At 39.5% G+C, this 15,914-nt stretch overlaps 1 protein-coding gene across 16 annotated transcripts in view; it reads left to right on the top strand.

Annotated features, from left to right (window-relative positions):
* The window catches only part of Carf (calcium responsive transcription factor), a 121,746-nt gene that overhangs the window by 41,047 nt on the left and 64,785 nt on the right, over positions 1-15,914 (top strand). For 11 of the 16 annotated variants that reach the window (XR_011371201.1, XR_011371209.1, XR_011371200.1 and 8 more), the window contains exons 2-3: positions 3,888-4,055; positions 15,081-15,200. The gene's annotated coding sequence lies outside the window, so the exon portion shown is untranslated. Of the gene's footprint in view, positions 1-3,887; positions 4,056-12,133; positions 12,254-12,279; positions 12,450-15,080; positions 15,201-15,914 lie in introns of those variants that run through there. The other 5 variants (XM_070019279.1, XM_070019290.1, XM_070019231.1 and 2 more) reach the window with 5 other exon arrangements.

Here is a 15,914-nt window from a genome sequence, read left to right as displayed (position 1 = left end):
CCACTTGAGCCACAGCGCCACTTCCGGCTTTTTTGCTTATGTGGTGCTGGGAATCGAACCCAGGGCCTCAGGCATGCAAGGCAAGCGCTCTACCACTGAGCCAACTTCCCAGCCCCGAGAGCCAGTCTTGAGTGGAAAAGCTATGGGACAGTGTCCAGGCCCTCAGTTCAAGCCTCAATATTGGCACCAAGAAAGGAATATATATAAAATGCAACCTGATAGAGTCAATATAGGTTGATCTTAATTTGAGTAGAAATATAGGTAGATGCAAAGCTTCCATATAGAGTCTGCTTAAGAAGATAAGACAATGGGCTGGGAAGGTGGCTCAGTGGTAGAGTGCTTGCCTTGCATGCCTGAGGCCCTGGGTTCGATTCCTCAGCACCACATAAGCAAAAAGAAAAAAGCCGGAAATGGAGCTATGGCTCAAGTGGTAGAGTGCTAGCCTTGAGCTGAAGAGCTGAAGGACAGCGCCCAAGCCCAGAGTTCAGGCCCCACGACCGGGCCCCCCCCCCCAAAAAAAAAGAAGATAAGACAAATTTGCAAAGCAAGTCTTGAATTAACTAAAATACATACAATGAACTTGTGTGGACCTTTAAAGAAAAATTAGTAAGGTTTTTGTTTTACTGTGTGTAGGTACTGAAACTTGAACTCAGGGCCTTATTCTTGGCTCTCACTCAAGGCTGACACTACCACTTGAGCCACACCTCCAGTTCCAATTGGTCCTTGTTGAACACCTAGTGTCATGTTTTGTGTTGCATTCAACAGTGATTTATGTGACTTGTTTGATGTAGCCTTCATTGAGTACTTAGGATAAATAATGCTTTCACTTTTGAGTGGTTGTCATAGGTTTAGTTAGACTTTCTTGGAGGGACAGTAGTGGGATTGAACTCAGCCTCAGGCTTTGTTAGTATTTTATCACTGGAGCCATGCCTTTCAGTCCTCTTGCTTTTAATTTATTTTTTTACATAGAGCATACCACTTTCCCCCAGCTTGACCTCTAGCTCTTTCTCTATCACCTTTCAAGTGGCTGGAATTATAGCACATACCACTACTTCTGGCATAAATTTTTGGTTCTTTATCATTTCCTGTGGAAAATGTATCCTCATGAGTTTACATTCTTATCTGTAGACCCACAGTATGAATAATAGATTTATGTCTAATATGTATATATATGCATGTATGCATATATACTTCTGTGTGTAATGGCATAATAAATGGAGTCCTTTTTTTCTTCTCCCCGGCCACCTATCCATCTCCTCTTGGTTGGAAAGATTAAAAAACAGGACTTTGTTCATGTTAGTCGAACTCTCAAGCACTCTTCCTTTAAACTTCCCTACTCCTACCCCTCCATTTTTAAGATAATATATAATACAAGCTGGTTTTGAACTCACGATGCTCCTTCCTTCTCATCCTGGAGCTGGAATTAAAGGAATTAATATACCTGGCTGGTTATGTTTTGTTTTATTTTGTTTTTATGCCTCTACTTGGTTTTGAATCTGAACCTAAAGTACGAAAATTACACTAGACCTCCCTTGTCTACAATATTACTTTCCTCAGTTTTAGTTGTATACTGCCAATATTACATGGAAAATTCCTGAGTTTCAAATTGCATGGCTTTCTGAATAGCATAATCTCTTGTTCCACCCTGCCTTGGATATGAATCATCCTTCTGTACTGAGAGGATATCCACTATTGGTATTTACTTGTTCGCTACTTGGTGGTGCTGTTCGTTATCAGATCAGTATCACATCACTTGTGTTCCTCTAACTTCAAGAGTAGCAATGCTGGCAATGCATTTATGACAAAGAGAAGCTGTAAAGTGCTTAAATGAAAAAGTAAAAGTTCTTAATGAAAGGAAAAGGTTATATACTGAAGATAATACCAGATTGTAAGATTTACGGTACAATAAGCTGTTTTGAGAGAGCTTCAGATATATAGCTTTCTTTTTTTTTTTTTTTGGTCCGGTCATGGGGCCTGAACTGTGGGCCTGGATGCTGTCCCTCAGCTCTTCAGCTCAAGGCTAGCACTCTACCACTTGAGCCACCACGCCACTTCCGGCTTTTTTCTTTTTGCTTATGTGGTGCTGAGGAATCGAACCCAGAGCCTCAGGCATGCAAGGCAAGCGCTCTACCACTGAGCCACCTTCCAAGCCCCAGATATATAGCTTTCAATGTAGTATTTGTGACAGTAGTTCTAACTCATTACTGTTTTTGTTTGTTTGTTTTGTTTTTTGTCTGTCTTGAGGTATAAAATCTGGATGTGGGTGCTGTCCCTATGCTCCTTTTTGCTTGAGTCTAGCACTCCACCACTTGAGCCATAGAGCCACTTCTGGCTTTTTCTGCTGATTAATTGGAGATAAGAGTCTCACAGACTTTCCTGCCTGGGATAGCTTTGAACCATGATCCTCAGATCTCAGTCTCCTGAGTAGTAGGATCACAGGAGTGAGCCACCAGTGCCTGGCTATTGCTGTTGTTTTTAACATGTTACTCTGCCTTGTTGATGAATTAAGCTTTATAATTGGCTTGTATGTGTAGTAAAAAGGACAGTGTATCTGTTGCTGTACTGTCGATGGGGCTTGGACTCAAGGGTAAGGTACCATTGTACTGGACAGTTTTAATTTATCCATAAGCAGTAAGATCATTGTGGGTTTATATATCATCATTGTAGAAATGAAGTAATTTGTAAAGCTTTCAAAGAGCAGAGGTGAAAAGTATGTACATACAGAATAAGAAATGGTTAGAAACCAAGATTACAAAGCAGTTTCTAGGAAGGGTTTGCAGTTTTGTGGAGAACATTCAACATAATCAGATGAAAAAAGAAATCTATAAAGTTATGAATAAATTAATTACTGTTGAACAAACTCATAGTTGCAGTATGATCCTTTATAGACATGCAGTGAAGAAACGTACTCACATGTAACTGTAACTCCTCTGTACATCACCTTGACAATAAAATTTTAAAAATTTTAAAAAAAGAAATGACAGTGAATTCAGCTTGGACTTTCTTTTTCTCTGTGTTTACTGTTTCTATATGTAACAGTAAAAGCAACGAAGCACTAGTTTTAAGTTCCTTTTTAATCTTCATTTAAAAAACCTTCCCCCAACCCACCTGAATCTTCTTTTTTTTTTTTTTTTAATTTTTTGGGTCCGGTCGTGGGGCCTGAACTCTGGGCCTGGGCCCTGTTCTTCAGCTCTTCAGCTCAAGGCTAGCACTCTACCACTTGAGCCACAGTGCCACTTCCGGCTTTTTTCTTTTTGCTTATGTGGTGCTGAGGAATTGAACCCAGGGCCTCAGGCATGCAAGGCAAGCACTCTACCACTGAGCCACCTTCCCAGCCCTTCATTTTTTTTATATAGGATGAAACCTTCCTTTATAACATGATATAAAACATTCTAGACAGCGATTTGTCAGAAAAAAGTGGTTAATTATTATTAACTATCTAGATTCTGTATATATTCTTTGTGTTCCTTTTAACTAATTCTAAAGATTCTTGCTTAAGAATACATTTGTCAGTTGTAGGATTGGGGATGTAGGCATAGGGATGGAAGCTTTTATTTACAAGCTTCTTGTGGTTCCAAAAGATGCCCAACAAGAAAATATGCCTAATGAGGATGAAAATGTTACTTTCTATAAATATTTTTGTTTCTGTGGTAGTTGTAGAATTTGAGTTGTAATAACAGTCCAAATACCTAATTTTAGATAAGGAAACTGGCACATGATGATTAAGTAACCTACCTCGATAGTCTTTTCTTCTCTTAACTGAATTGATTGTTGATTCTGTCATGTGAGACTAGAAATAGCTGGTTTGTAATAAAACTAGCACAATGAAATAGTTTTATTTATGTGTGCAAATGTAAAATGTACATTTATATACCTTTTTGTTACAGATAAAATGCAACTGTGAAGATATAGTTACAGCTTTTGTGTTAATGAAACTGCAACAATTATTATGACTCAGTAACCTGAAGATGAAGAACTTCAGTGAACAAAAAGGGCATTTATGGGAGTAATAGAATGTTGAGACCTGGAATTTAAACTTCAGCCATTACTTGAAGGTAATTTTTTAATGTTTTGATACTGTCATGCTATCTAGCCCCAGCTGACCTCAGATTCTTGAGCCTTCTCTGCCTCAGCCTCATGAGTGCTGGGATTGTTGGTATATAGCACGATGTTAGTTATTGAAGATATTAATTTTATTTCTCATTAACTGAAAGTAATAGCTTGATAAAAGGTAACTTGTCTACTACATATTAGTTTAAAAGTAAAATTATTTTTGTATATAGATTCTTTGTTCTATTTATTGTTACCAGTGGAGAAGACATTTTATACCTTGATGATATACTAATATTTTTATTCTTAACAACTTTATAGCATGTACTGACATTAAGGATAGATGGGGAAAATTGGGTATTTTAAGTATTTTGCAATTCTGAGGATTGAAGAAAGTAATGCAAATTGATAAAAAGAAATGAGGAATGAAGGAATAATACTTTTGCTACAAATTGTAGAAACTACTAAATAATATATTTGTTCTATAACCACAAAAGGCTATATTTCTATAAGAACATCAAATTTTCTTTCTGTCAGAGGTGATTTATGGTTGGCAATCTCTCTCCATCAACATCCTTCCTACCCCTTTACTGGTTTACTGCCCTAGGATGTACATACTTCCTGCTCTCTTCACTGTAGCCTCTAGCTTGGGACTGCTGAGTCCTTTATATGTCTTTTGCAAGTACTTTGTTCCAGTCTTGGCTGATATTCTCCTTCCTTTGATTTTGCCTTTACAGAGAGCAGTCATTTTTTAATTTTAGTGAAGTCTAGCTTATCAGTTAAATCTTTCATGGAATATAACTCTAGTATTTTGTTTGAAAACTCATTGTCAAAGGGCACAGTTTTCTCTCGTATGTGGAAGTTAAATCTAAAATATATATGAAAACACATACAGCACTGAATGAATAGTTATACCATCAGACTGATTATGGTGTAAGAAAGGGTGGATTGGGGCTGGGAAGGTGGCTCAGTGGTAGAGTGCTTGTCTTGCATGCATGAGGCCCTGGGTTTGATTCCTTAGCACCACACAAACAGAAAACGACAGAAGTGGTGCTGTGGCTCAAGTGGTAGAGTACTAGCCTTGAGCTGAAGAGTTGAGGGACAGTGCCCAGGCCCCAGAGTTCAAGCCCCATGACAGACCAAAAACAAAAAAACAACAACAACAAAAAACAGAAGGGGTGGATATCCATGGGGTTTTTTTTGGGTTTTTTTTTGTTTTTTTTTGTCAGTCGTGGGGCTTGAACTCTGGGCATGGGCGCTGTCCCTCAGCTCTTCAGCTCAAGGCGAGCACTCTACCACTTGAGCTACAGCGCCACTTCCAGTTTTCTGGCAGTTTTTATTGGAGATAGGAGTCTCATGGTCTCTCCTTCCCGAGCTGGCTTTGAACCTCGATCCTCAGATCTCAGCCTCCTGAGTAGCTAGGATTACAGGCGTGAGCCACCAGCGCCCGGCTGTATATCCATGTTTTAACACCATTAGTCAATTAACAGACAGTTTGACAAAGTGAATACTAGGAAGCTGAAACATGTCTTATTGGAAAAGGTAAGGGTTAAAGGGAGGGGACAGAGTATGGTAGGTAAATGTAGTCTTATACTCAATGTACATATGTACAATAGAACTATAGGAAACTTGAGGACAGGTGGGGTTGGGATAGATGAGAGGGGAGGATAATAGAAGGGGCAACACTAGCCGGGCGCCAGTGGCTCACACCTAGCTACTCAGGAGGCTGAGATCTGAGGATCACAGTTCAAGGGCAGCCTGGGCAGGAAAGTCCGTGAGACTCTTATCTCCAATAAACCACTAGAAAACCGGAAGTGGCGCTGTGGCTCAAGCGGTTGAGCACTTGTCTTGAGTTAAAGAGTGCAAGGACAGCGCCCAAGCCCAGAGTTCAAGCCACATGATGGACAAAAAAAAAAATTAAATAAGGAGCAACACTGATCAAGATGCATTGTACACATAAATTGACATGTTGAATTGAAACCTGTTTGTACAAGTATTTAAAGATAGTCATTGCTATATCCAAGGTCATCTTGTTTTTCTCCTATAATATCCTCTAGTAATTTTACAATTTTGTATATTACACATATGTCTTTGATCCATTTTGAGTTAATTTTTTGAAATATATAATGTCTATCAAAGTTGACTTTGCTTCATGTCAATGTTCATTTATTCTAGCAACGTTTGTTAAAAACAAAAAAACCACACTGTCATTTCTCCATTGAATTGCATTTGTTCCTTTATCAAAGATCAATTCATAATATATCTGTGGATCTGTTTCTAGGATCCATTTTCTAGATTTTATTGATTTGCTGACCTAATTTTTTTTTTTTTTGTCATGGGGCTTGAACTCAAAACCTGAGCACTATCTCTGATCTTTTTCCACTCAAAACTAGCACTCTAACACTTTGAGTCACAGCACCACTTTCAATTTCCTGGTGGTTAATTGGAGATGAGTTTCATAGACTTTCCTGCCTGCACAGGCTTTGAACTGTCATCCTCACATCTCAGCCTCCTGAGTAGCTAGGATTACAGGCATGAGTCACTGGAACCCAGCTGGACTAATCTTTTAAAATTATCACTAGTCTTTTTTTTTTGGGGGGGGGGGGGGTCCGGTTGTGGGGCCTGAACTCTGGGCCTGGATGCTGTCCCTCAGCTCTTTAACTCAAGGCTAGCACTCTACCACTTGAGCCACCGCGCCACTTCCGGCTTTTTTCTTTTTGCTTATGTGGTGCTGAGGAATTGAACCCAGGGCCTCAGGCATGCAAGGCAAGCGCTCTACCACTGAGCCACCTTCCCAGCCCTAAATAGTCTAGTCTTAAAGTTCAGGTTGTATGAGTCCTCTGGCATTGCTTTTAGTATTGTGCTAGCTATTCTAGATCTTTTTTATTTTATTTTATTTATTTTTTTAATTTTTTTGGGTCCAGTCGTGGGGCCTAAACTCTGGGCCTGGGCACTGTCCCTCAGCTCTTCAGCTCAAGGCTAGTGCTCTACCACTTGAGCCACAGTGCCACTTCCGGCTTTTTTCTTTTTGCTTATGTGGTGCTGAGGAATCAAACCCAGGGCCTCAGGCATGTAAGGCAAGCGCTCTACCACTGAGCCACCTTCCCAGCCCCTATTCTGTATCTTTTATTTACATAAACTTTAGAATGATTTTTTAATATGTATAATATAAGGTATTTTGAATGGTATTAAGTTGGATCTGTAGATGGAGTTGGGAAGAAGTGACATCTTAATATTGAGTCTACCTATACATAGACTTCTCCATTTACTTAGGTATTTGATTGAAAATTGTGGAGATTTTTCCTTGATGGCTCTTCCTGTGTAAATTTTATTAGATTTTCTACCTAAGCAGTTTTTCCTCACTCTCCTCTCTCTCCCCCTTCTCTGTGTATATGTTATGTAAATAGTGTTGTAATTTATTTATTTATTTGTCTTATGGGGCTTGAACTCTGGGCCTGGGTGCTGTCCCTAAGCTCTTCAGCTCAACACAAGCCCTCTACCACTTGAGTCATAGCACTACTTCCAGTTTTCTGGTTAATTGGAGATAAGAGTATCATGGACTTTCCTGCCCAGGCTGGTTTTGAACCACAATCCTCAGATCTCAGCCCCTTGAGTAGCTAGGATTATAGGCCTGAGCCACATCGTCTGGCTGGTGACAGATTTTTATAAAGTTCAGGGAGGAAGAAATAATTTCTCCTATTCCTATCCCTATGTATGATGGAATTTCAAAGACTATTAACAGAAGTATAAATTGGATAGCCCTCTTGGTTGGTGTTTGTTTTTTGTTTTATTTTGTTTTCTTTTTGCCAGTCCTGAGTCTTGAACTCAGGACCTGGGCACTATCCCTCAGCCTCTTTGTGCTCAAGGCTAGTGCTCTACCACTTGAGCCACAGTGCCACTTCTGGTTTCTGAGTAGTTTATTGAAGTAAGGGTCTCACAGATTTTCCTGCGTGGGTTGGCTTTGAACTGTAATCCTCAGATCTCCTGAGTAGCTAGGATTACAGATGTGAACCACTGGTGCCTGGCACCCTTTTGTTTTTTTTTAAGAGGTTATAAATGTCCATATATAGGGAAAAACATCTTGGACTTTTTTTTTTTCATTTTCTGTATCTATATAAATGATGATAGAAAGGCTAGGGTATAAGTTTCTATTCAGTTAGAAGATAGACCAGCATGGATTTTAGCTTCAAGTAACCATGCTTAGGAACCATTTATTTTCAAACTGTCAGAAGGACTGACACAAGAGACTCTATTTGGAATTTGGTAACTTCCTCTCTGATCTTAAGAATTTTTTCTGGAATTGTCTACCTCTGAACAATTTTCTTTTTCTGAAGATATGCACTGATTCCTACATCGGAGTGGGGAGTAGCAGACTGATTAGGTGGGAGTCAGTGTCAATAAGACCTCTTTTGGCCAAACATAAGCAACATAGAGAGAGGTATAGAAAAAGTGACGCTTAGGCTTGGAGTACTTGGAACCCATTTTTAAGTTTAATTTTGTTCATTTTGTATTTGATGTCCTAACATCTCAGGTTGTTATTGTTGGAAGTTGTACTTCTGCAGAATGTTAATAGACAGCAGTTACAAAGTTTCATAAGGAAAATACAAAACAATACTAATAAAAGCAAATATTTAAACTCAAATTCATTTGAGAAATAAGTCCTTATAAGAGCCCAATTGCAAATGTTTCAGAAAAGGTTTAAAACTGAGCTAGGTGTTAGTGGCTCACAACTATAATCCTAGCTACTCAGAAGGCTGATATCTGAGGATCGGGGTTCAAAGCCAGCCTAAGCTTGAAAGTCTGTAAGACTCTTATCTCCATTTAGCCATTAGGTAAGCCAGAAGTGGAGCTGTGCTCAAGTGGTAGACTGCTATCCTTGAGCAAAAAAGGTTAAAGGATAACACTCAGGCCCTGAGTTTTAAGCGCCAGGACTGGCTCAGAAAACAACAAAAAAACACCACAGCCAGGTACCAGTCATACCTGTAATACTAGTGACCAGGAGGCTGAGATCTATCACTGTTGGAAGTGGGCAAAAAAGTCCAAAGTCATGAGGCTCTTGTCTTTAATTAATCACACACAAAAAAGCAGGAAGTAGAGCTGTGACTCAAGAGGTAGAGAACTAACCTTGAACAAGCAAAGCTGAGGAACAGCACCCCGGCCCTGATTTAAAGCCCTAGGATTTGCACAAAACAAAAAAACAGAGACACCCAAACTGATTACAAATGATTTAGAATAAGTGTGGTTAAAATTTAGAAAAAACAGTTTAACAATTGCTAAACAGTCTAGTTATTTTATTTGTCTATAGAATTTTAGGATAAAAATTATGTGACCACGCCAGGTGCCAGTGGCTCACACCTGCAATCCTAGCTACTCAGAAGGCTGAGATCTGAGGATTGTGGCTCAAAGCCAGCGTGGGCAAGAAAAGCTGTGAACCTCTTATCGCCAGTAAACCACCAGAAAACCGGAAGTGGCACTGTGGCTCAAGTGATAGAGTGCTAGCCTTGAGATGAAGAGCTGAGGGACGGTCCCTAGGCCCAAGTTCAAGCCCCACAACTGACAATAATAATAATAATTATAATAATAATAAATTAAAAAAACAAATACTATGTTACCACTATCAAGCTTTAAAGCTTGCTATTTATACAGGCAGTCATCTTTGTCATCTTTTCTTTTTTTTTTTCTTTATTGAGATTAAGTGATTACATAAATTTCACAAAATTCATACCTTTGTGGGATAGTGATACTTAGTTAAAGTTACAAATACATGAGGCACATTGTCATTGTCTGTAAACCTTATAGTCTCTACAAACTTTGACACTACAGCTATTTTTTCCAAATCAGGTGATAATGTACATTTCTTTCCTTTTGCTTCGTGTAAGCTATTCCCTCTTTCTCTCTCATTCCCTCCTTCCCATTGCTGCCGTTGAGTTGCTTAGTTCACTTTCATCAATGTCCAGTGCAGTTGATGCGCCCTTCTGCTGTATTTTTTCCTCTGTTTCCCTCTGATTCTGTGCCCTTCTATCTTCCCTCAAATATGCACATGTATAATCAGTATATGAGGTCAAGGACGTGGAGTCATCTAGAAATAATATGACAAATTAAGAAGAGGTCCTTCCTTCCTTCCTTGCTTGCTTTCTTGCTTGCTTGCTTGCTTCCTTCCTTCCTTTCTTTCTTTTCTTTCCTTCCTTCTTTCTGTCGGTCATGAGGCTTGGATCTGGTCCTGTGTGCTGTCCCTGAGCTCTTCAGCTCAAGGCTAGCACTCTAACACTTGAGCCATGGGGCTACTTCCGGCTTTCTGAGTGATTTATTGGAGATAAGTCTCATGGACTTTTGTGCCTGGGCTGGCTTTGAACCGAGATCCTCAGATCTCAGCCTCCTGAGTAGCTAGGATTACAGGCGTGAACCACTGCCCTGCTCTTTTGTTTCTTGAGTCCTGTTTACTTTGTCATATCTCCTTGCATTTAGAGTTTTAACATCCACGAATCAGGGAGATCATCTTTGTCATCTTTTCAAGCCCAAGGTTATACAGATTTTCTCCTGTGTTTCCTTCTAGAAATTTTATGGTTATATTTATAGTCTCTGATCCATTTTAAGTTTCCTTTTATATGTCCCTGAGCTTTCTTGCTTAAGGCTAGTACTCTACTACTTTGAGCCACAGCTCGACTTATGTTTTCTGGTGGTTAATTGGGAACGAGTCTTTTAGACTTTCCTGCCTGGGCAGGCTTCAAACTGTTATCCTCAGATCTCAGCCTCCTGAATAGCTAGGATTACAGGAATGAGCCACTGGCACCCAGCTTGTTTTGACTATTTTAACCTTTGCATTTCCATATAAAATTTGCATTTTTTTCTTTTTTCTGTGTTGAGTATTGAAGTTAGGGCATTAACCATGCTAGGTAGACCCTTTACCACTAAGCTACATTTCCATATGAATTTTAGAATCATATTTTTCAATTAAAAAAAAAGTCTTGCAGGGCACCGGTGGCCCACGCCTATAATCCTAGCTACTCAGGAGACTGAGATCTGAGAATTGCTGTTTGAAGCCAGCCTACGCAGGAAAGTCCCTGAGACACTCCAGTCAACCACTAGAAAACTGGAAGTGGCGCTGTGGCTCAAGGTAGTAGAGTGGTAGCCTTAAGTGAAAATGCTCAGGGGCAGCACCCAGGTTGAGTTTAAGCTCCATGACCATCCACCAAAAAAAAAAAAAAAAAGAAAAGAAAAGAAAAAGAAAGTTCTTCTATATTTCTGTGGTAATGTAGGTTTTTGTTGTTGTCATTTTTTTTTTCTATTTCTGGGGCTTGCACTCAGGGCCTGGGCACTGTCCTTGAGTGTCCTTTCCTCAAGGCTAGCACTCTACCACTTGAGACACAGGACCACTTCCAGCTTTTTCTGTTTTGTTTTTTTTTTAAAGGAAAAAAACATTTTTATTATCAAATAAACATAAATCAGAATGCATCACAGGCAACCCACTAAGAGATTGAAAAGACAGAAAGGAATCCTACTCCTTTGTTCCAACAAACAGAAACAACCCATACATGCATGTTTTCTAGATAAACATTAATTTAGCAAAAGGACCTGAAGAATCAGGTCATTGTAACTTTATCATGGAAGCAGGGGAGACCACCTGTGTTAACTAACTGGCTTTTCCTTGGAGAGACAAAGTTCTCAGAGTTTGATGAGAACCATTTGTTTCAACTATTAGAGCACTGTGAGCTTTCCAGTGGTGGGCTCTTCCTCTCCCATGAGAACTAGAAGATGAGGAAGATATCCCTAGATGGCTACCAAACAAAAAAGATAGCACCTAAGACTTAGCTAAGACTAACAGATGCCAATTACCATGGTAAGATTTCCAAACATCTGAAGAGTCAGAGAAATACATTTCTTAAAAGGAGGGAAAAAGATAACCGGCTTTTTCTGTTTATGTGGTACTAAGGAATTGAACCCAGGACTTCATGCATGCTAGACAAGCACTCTAACACTAAGCCACATTCCCAGTCTGGTGTTCTTTGTTGTTATTTTTTATAATCCTCAAAAAAAACAATGGTTTTTCTCTGTTCCTCTATGCTCACTCTCTGCTCTTTTCTAGCTCTTTCCTCTCTTTCCCAGCTCTCTCTCATTCCCAGGCCTTTCCCAATCACGTGGAGTGCCAACCTTGCCTGGTCCCAGCAGGTCTACTGAATAAACCTACCCCTTACCTGAATACCACGTGAGTTCTGCTGTTCTTACTCGGCTACTTCTCTCTCTGCTCTTGTCTAGCTCTTCTCAAGCTCTTTTCTCTCTCTTTCCTCTCTCTCTTTCCCAGCTCTCTCTCTTTCCTAGGCCTTTCCCAGCCACGTAGAGTGCCAACCTTGCCTGGTCCCAGCAGGTCTACCGAATAAACCTACCCCTTACCTGAATACCACGTGTGTGCTGGTGCTGTTCTTAGTCGGCTACAGCTTTTTAAAAACCTAACATGAGTTACCAGTGCCCAGCTTTTTTTCTTTTCTTTTTCCCCTTCCTTCCTTCCTTCCTTCCTTCCTTCCTTCCTTCCTTCCTTCCTTCCTTCCTTCCTTCCTTCCTTGTTGATCGTGGGGCCTGAACTCTGGGCCTGGGCAATGTCCCTAATAAAAAAAAAACAAAAACAAAAACAAAAAAAACAATGGTTTTATATAAAAGGTCTTGTATTAGACAGGAATTTAAACATACACAATTCTCTTAAACTATACTTCCTTTCATTAATATACTTAATATTGAATTTTATCAAATTAAATTTTTTGCATGCACTGGGGCTCAAACTCAAGACCTGAGTGCTGTTCATGAGCTTTATCACTCAGGGCTAGTGCTCTACCAGTTGAGCCACAGCTCCACATCCGGTTTTTTAGTGGCTAATCAAGGCAAGAGTTTCACAGACTTTCTTGTCTGGGCTGGCTTCAAATCTTGGTTCTCAAATCTCAGCTTCCTGAGCCGCTAGGGTTATAGCCTTAAGCCACTGACACCTGGCTTATCAAATGAATTTTAACTTTAGCTTTTGAAGCTTTTGTTGCTTTAACAACTAACATGTTAGTAATTACATTCGTGATTCTAGAGTGAGCATTTCACCACATTTTTCTACTCTAAAGTTAATATATTTCATAAATAGTGTGTTCTTTATAATCTCTCTTCCCCAAACAGCTGGTGCAGCAATGTCAGTGTCTTTGCCCATAACAATAAAAGCACCAGTATCAAACCTTTTTCCCCCAGTACTGGGGATTGAACCCAGAGACTTACATGTGCTAGATAAATGCTGTACCACTGAGCTACATTTGTAGCCCATGTTTTATTTCCTGTTTTTTGCAGTACCAGAGTTTGAACTCTAGGTTACTAGACAGGCGCTCTACTTTTAGGGTATTCTCTGGGTTACTAGCAGGTTAGACAGGTGCTCTACCTTTGAGCTACTCCTTTAATTCTTTTTATGTATTTTTTTTTTTTTGTCTGTTGAACTCTGGGCTTGAACTCTGGGCCTGGGTGCTGTCCCTCAGCTCTTCAGCTAAAGGTGGGCACTCTACCACTTGAGCCACAGTGCCACTTCTGGTTTTCTGGTGGTTGAATCGAGATGAGTCTCACGGACATTCCTGCCCGGGGTTGACTTTAAACTGCAGTTCTCATATCTCAGCCTCCTGAGTAGCTAGGGTTACAGGCATGAACCACCAGCACTCCAGCTGTGGTGTTTTGGTTTTTGTTGTTGTTGTTTATTTTTTCCTGGGATTTAAATTCTGGGCCTAGGTGCTGTCCATGAGTTTCTTTTGCTCAAGGTGAGTGCTCTGCCACTTGAGCCACAATGCAACTTCTGGCTTTTTTTTTTTTTAATAGTTTATTGGAGATAAGAGTCACAAAGAGTTTGCTGCCTAGGATGGCTTCGAACCATGATCCTCAGATCTCAGCCTCCTGAGTAGCTAGGAGCCACCAGTGCCCAGCTATACTGTTATTTTTGAGATAGGGTCTTTCTTTTTGCCCAGTCACATGCCAGGACAAGGATCCTTATATTTTATACTTACTACCATAGCTGAGATGACAGGCATGTGCCACTATACCCAGTTTTTTTTTGTTAAGATGGAATCTCACAAATTCTTTTTCTTTGGAACCATGATCTCAATTTCTCACAAAGGTTGGATGATAGAAATGTGATAATATTCCAAGCTTCCAGTTGAGAAGGGGTCTTATGAACTTTTTCTTGGGCTGGCCTCAAATTGTAATCTTCCTAATCTCAGCCTCAAGCAACTAGAAATAAGGGTGAGCCTCTGTGTCTAACTGAATAAGGAACATTTCATTGTTGCAGCCTTTGATTTTTAAAGAGAGAATCTTGTTACTTGCTTGAACTTGCTTTGAAGCTCAGGCTAGCCTCAAACTTGGATCTTCCTATGTATTTTTCCTTAGTGCTGGGATTATTGGTATGAACCACAACACCTGGTGCTCTAAATTTGGAAAGTAAATGTTTCCACTTAGAGACATTGAGGGAACACTCTTTTATCCATTGAAATCTAATGGCCATGGGAAAGAGTTTTGGATGGAAGAGGGCAGATTTCAGCCATATTTTACAACACATCTATACCTCTGCCAATTAGAATTTTTCAATATAGTTGCATAAACCATTGTAAGATCCTAGTTTTTATGTAAATATTACACCTGTTGCCACCTATGTTTTTTTTCTTTTAGAGAGATAAAATGGACATTAGTAGCTGAGTAAAAGTGATTCTAAGAAATCACTGAAAATGAAGTGATAAGTTAATAGATGTATTTGGTTTTTTTTATATGTGTATAAGAGTTTCATACAATAAAACTTTTTTAAACTTAAGAGTCTTTCAAAAAGTATGAAATAAAACTCCAAATAATAAGAAAGCAAATATCATTGTTCCTCATTTTTTTCTTTCTTAGTTGCACATAATATAATAGTGCATTTTAGTTTTTATGCAACATAGCACTTTTTACTATACAGTGCTATATTTTGCTCACTAAGATTTTATTTAGATTTTTTATATGTTTCTGACAGTTTTAAGACAGATTTTGTTTCTATTCAGGTATGGTGAAACCAACAGATGCGGAGAAGATTGCCATTGAAAAAATAGTTTTTTACTCACAATTCTCAAGAAGAAGGGTCATGTTATATACCACAAAGACCCACACAAAACAACACCAAGGTTGGTAGTAGATAGAGAGGGGAAAGAAACTTCATTGTGGGTTTTAAGAGAAAGAATGGATAATACTCCATAAGTAGGCTTAGGAATGATTAGTCTGAACCATTTATTTGGTCTTTGGGTACACTGACTGGTTCCTGGCCCTAGAATTATAGGTCTGGAGAACGAGTGTTCCAGAGGATGATAGTCTAATAAAGAAGGTAGTTGAGTGAGCAGCCTGGTATTTGAATTTGTTTTAGAAAAGGAGTTATTTCACAAGAATGCTATCTCTAGAATTGGTTAATCCAGTTCCTTCCCTGGTCAGCAAGGCTGAAGGTGTCAGAGGATCAAATTAAAAAAAAAAAAACAACTAGAAAAACAGAGTTAATATAGTAAAGTTAGCTGTAGGTTTTCTTTCTTCCTCTATCAATTTTGTGTCTAGATAAGTTATTCTCATACCATCAGTTGAGATAAATCCTCTTTATACCATAAAAGCATATGTAGTGTTGTAAATATTTGTAGTGTCTTCACTTGTTTTTCTTTTTCTTTTTTTTGGGGGGGTCCGGTCGTGGGGCCTGAACTCTGGGCCTGGGCGCTGTCCCTGAGCTCTTCAGCTCAAGGCTAGCGCTCTACCACTTGAGCCACAGCGCCACTTCCGGCTTTTTTCTTTTTGCTTATGTGGTTGCTGAGGAATCGAACCCAGGGCCTCAGGCTTGCAAGGCAAGCGCTCTACCACTG

Source organism: Dipodomys merriami, unplaced genomic scaffold (assembly GCF_024711535.1).
Source record: "Dipodomys merriami isolate MVZ:Mamm:240054 unplaced genomic scaffold, mDipMer1.0.p SCAF_1, whole genome shotgun sequence".
Classification (NCBI taxonomy): domain Eukaryota; kingdom Metazoa; phylum Chordata; class Mammalia; order Rodentia; family Heteromyidae; genus Dipodomys; species Dipodomys merriami.
Note: the sequence above shows the minus strand (reverse complement) of the source record. Positions and strands in the feature narration are given on the sequence as shown.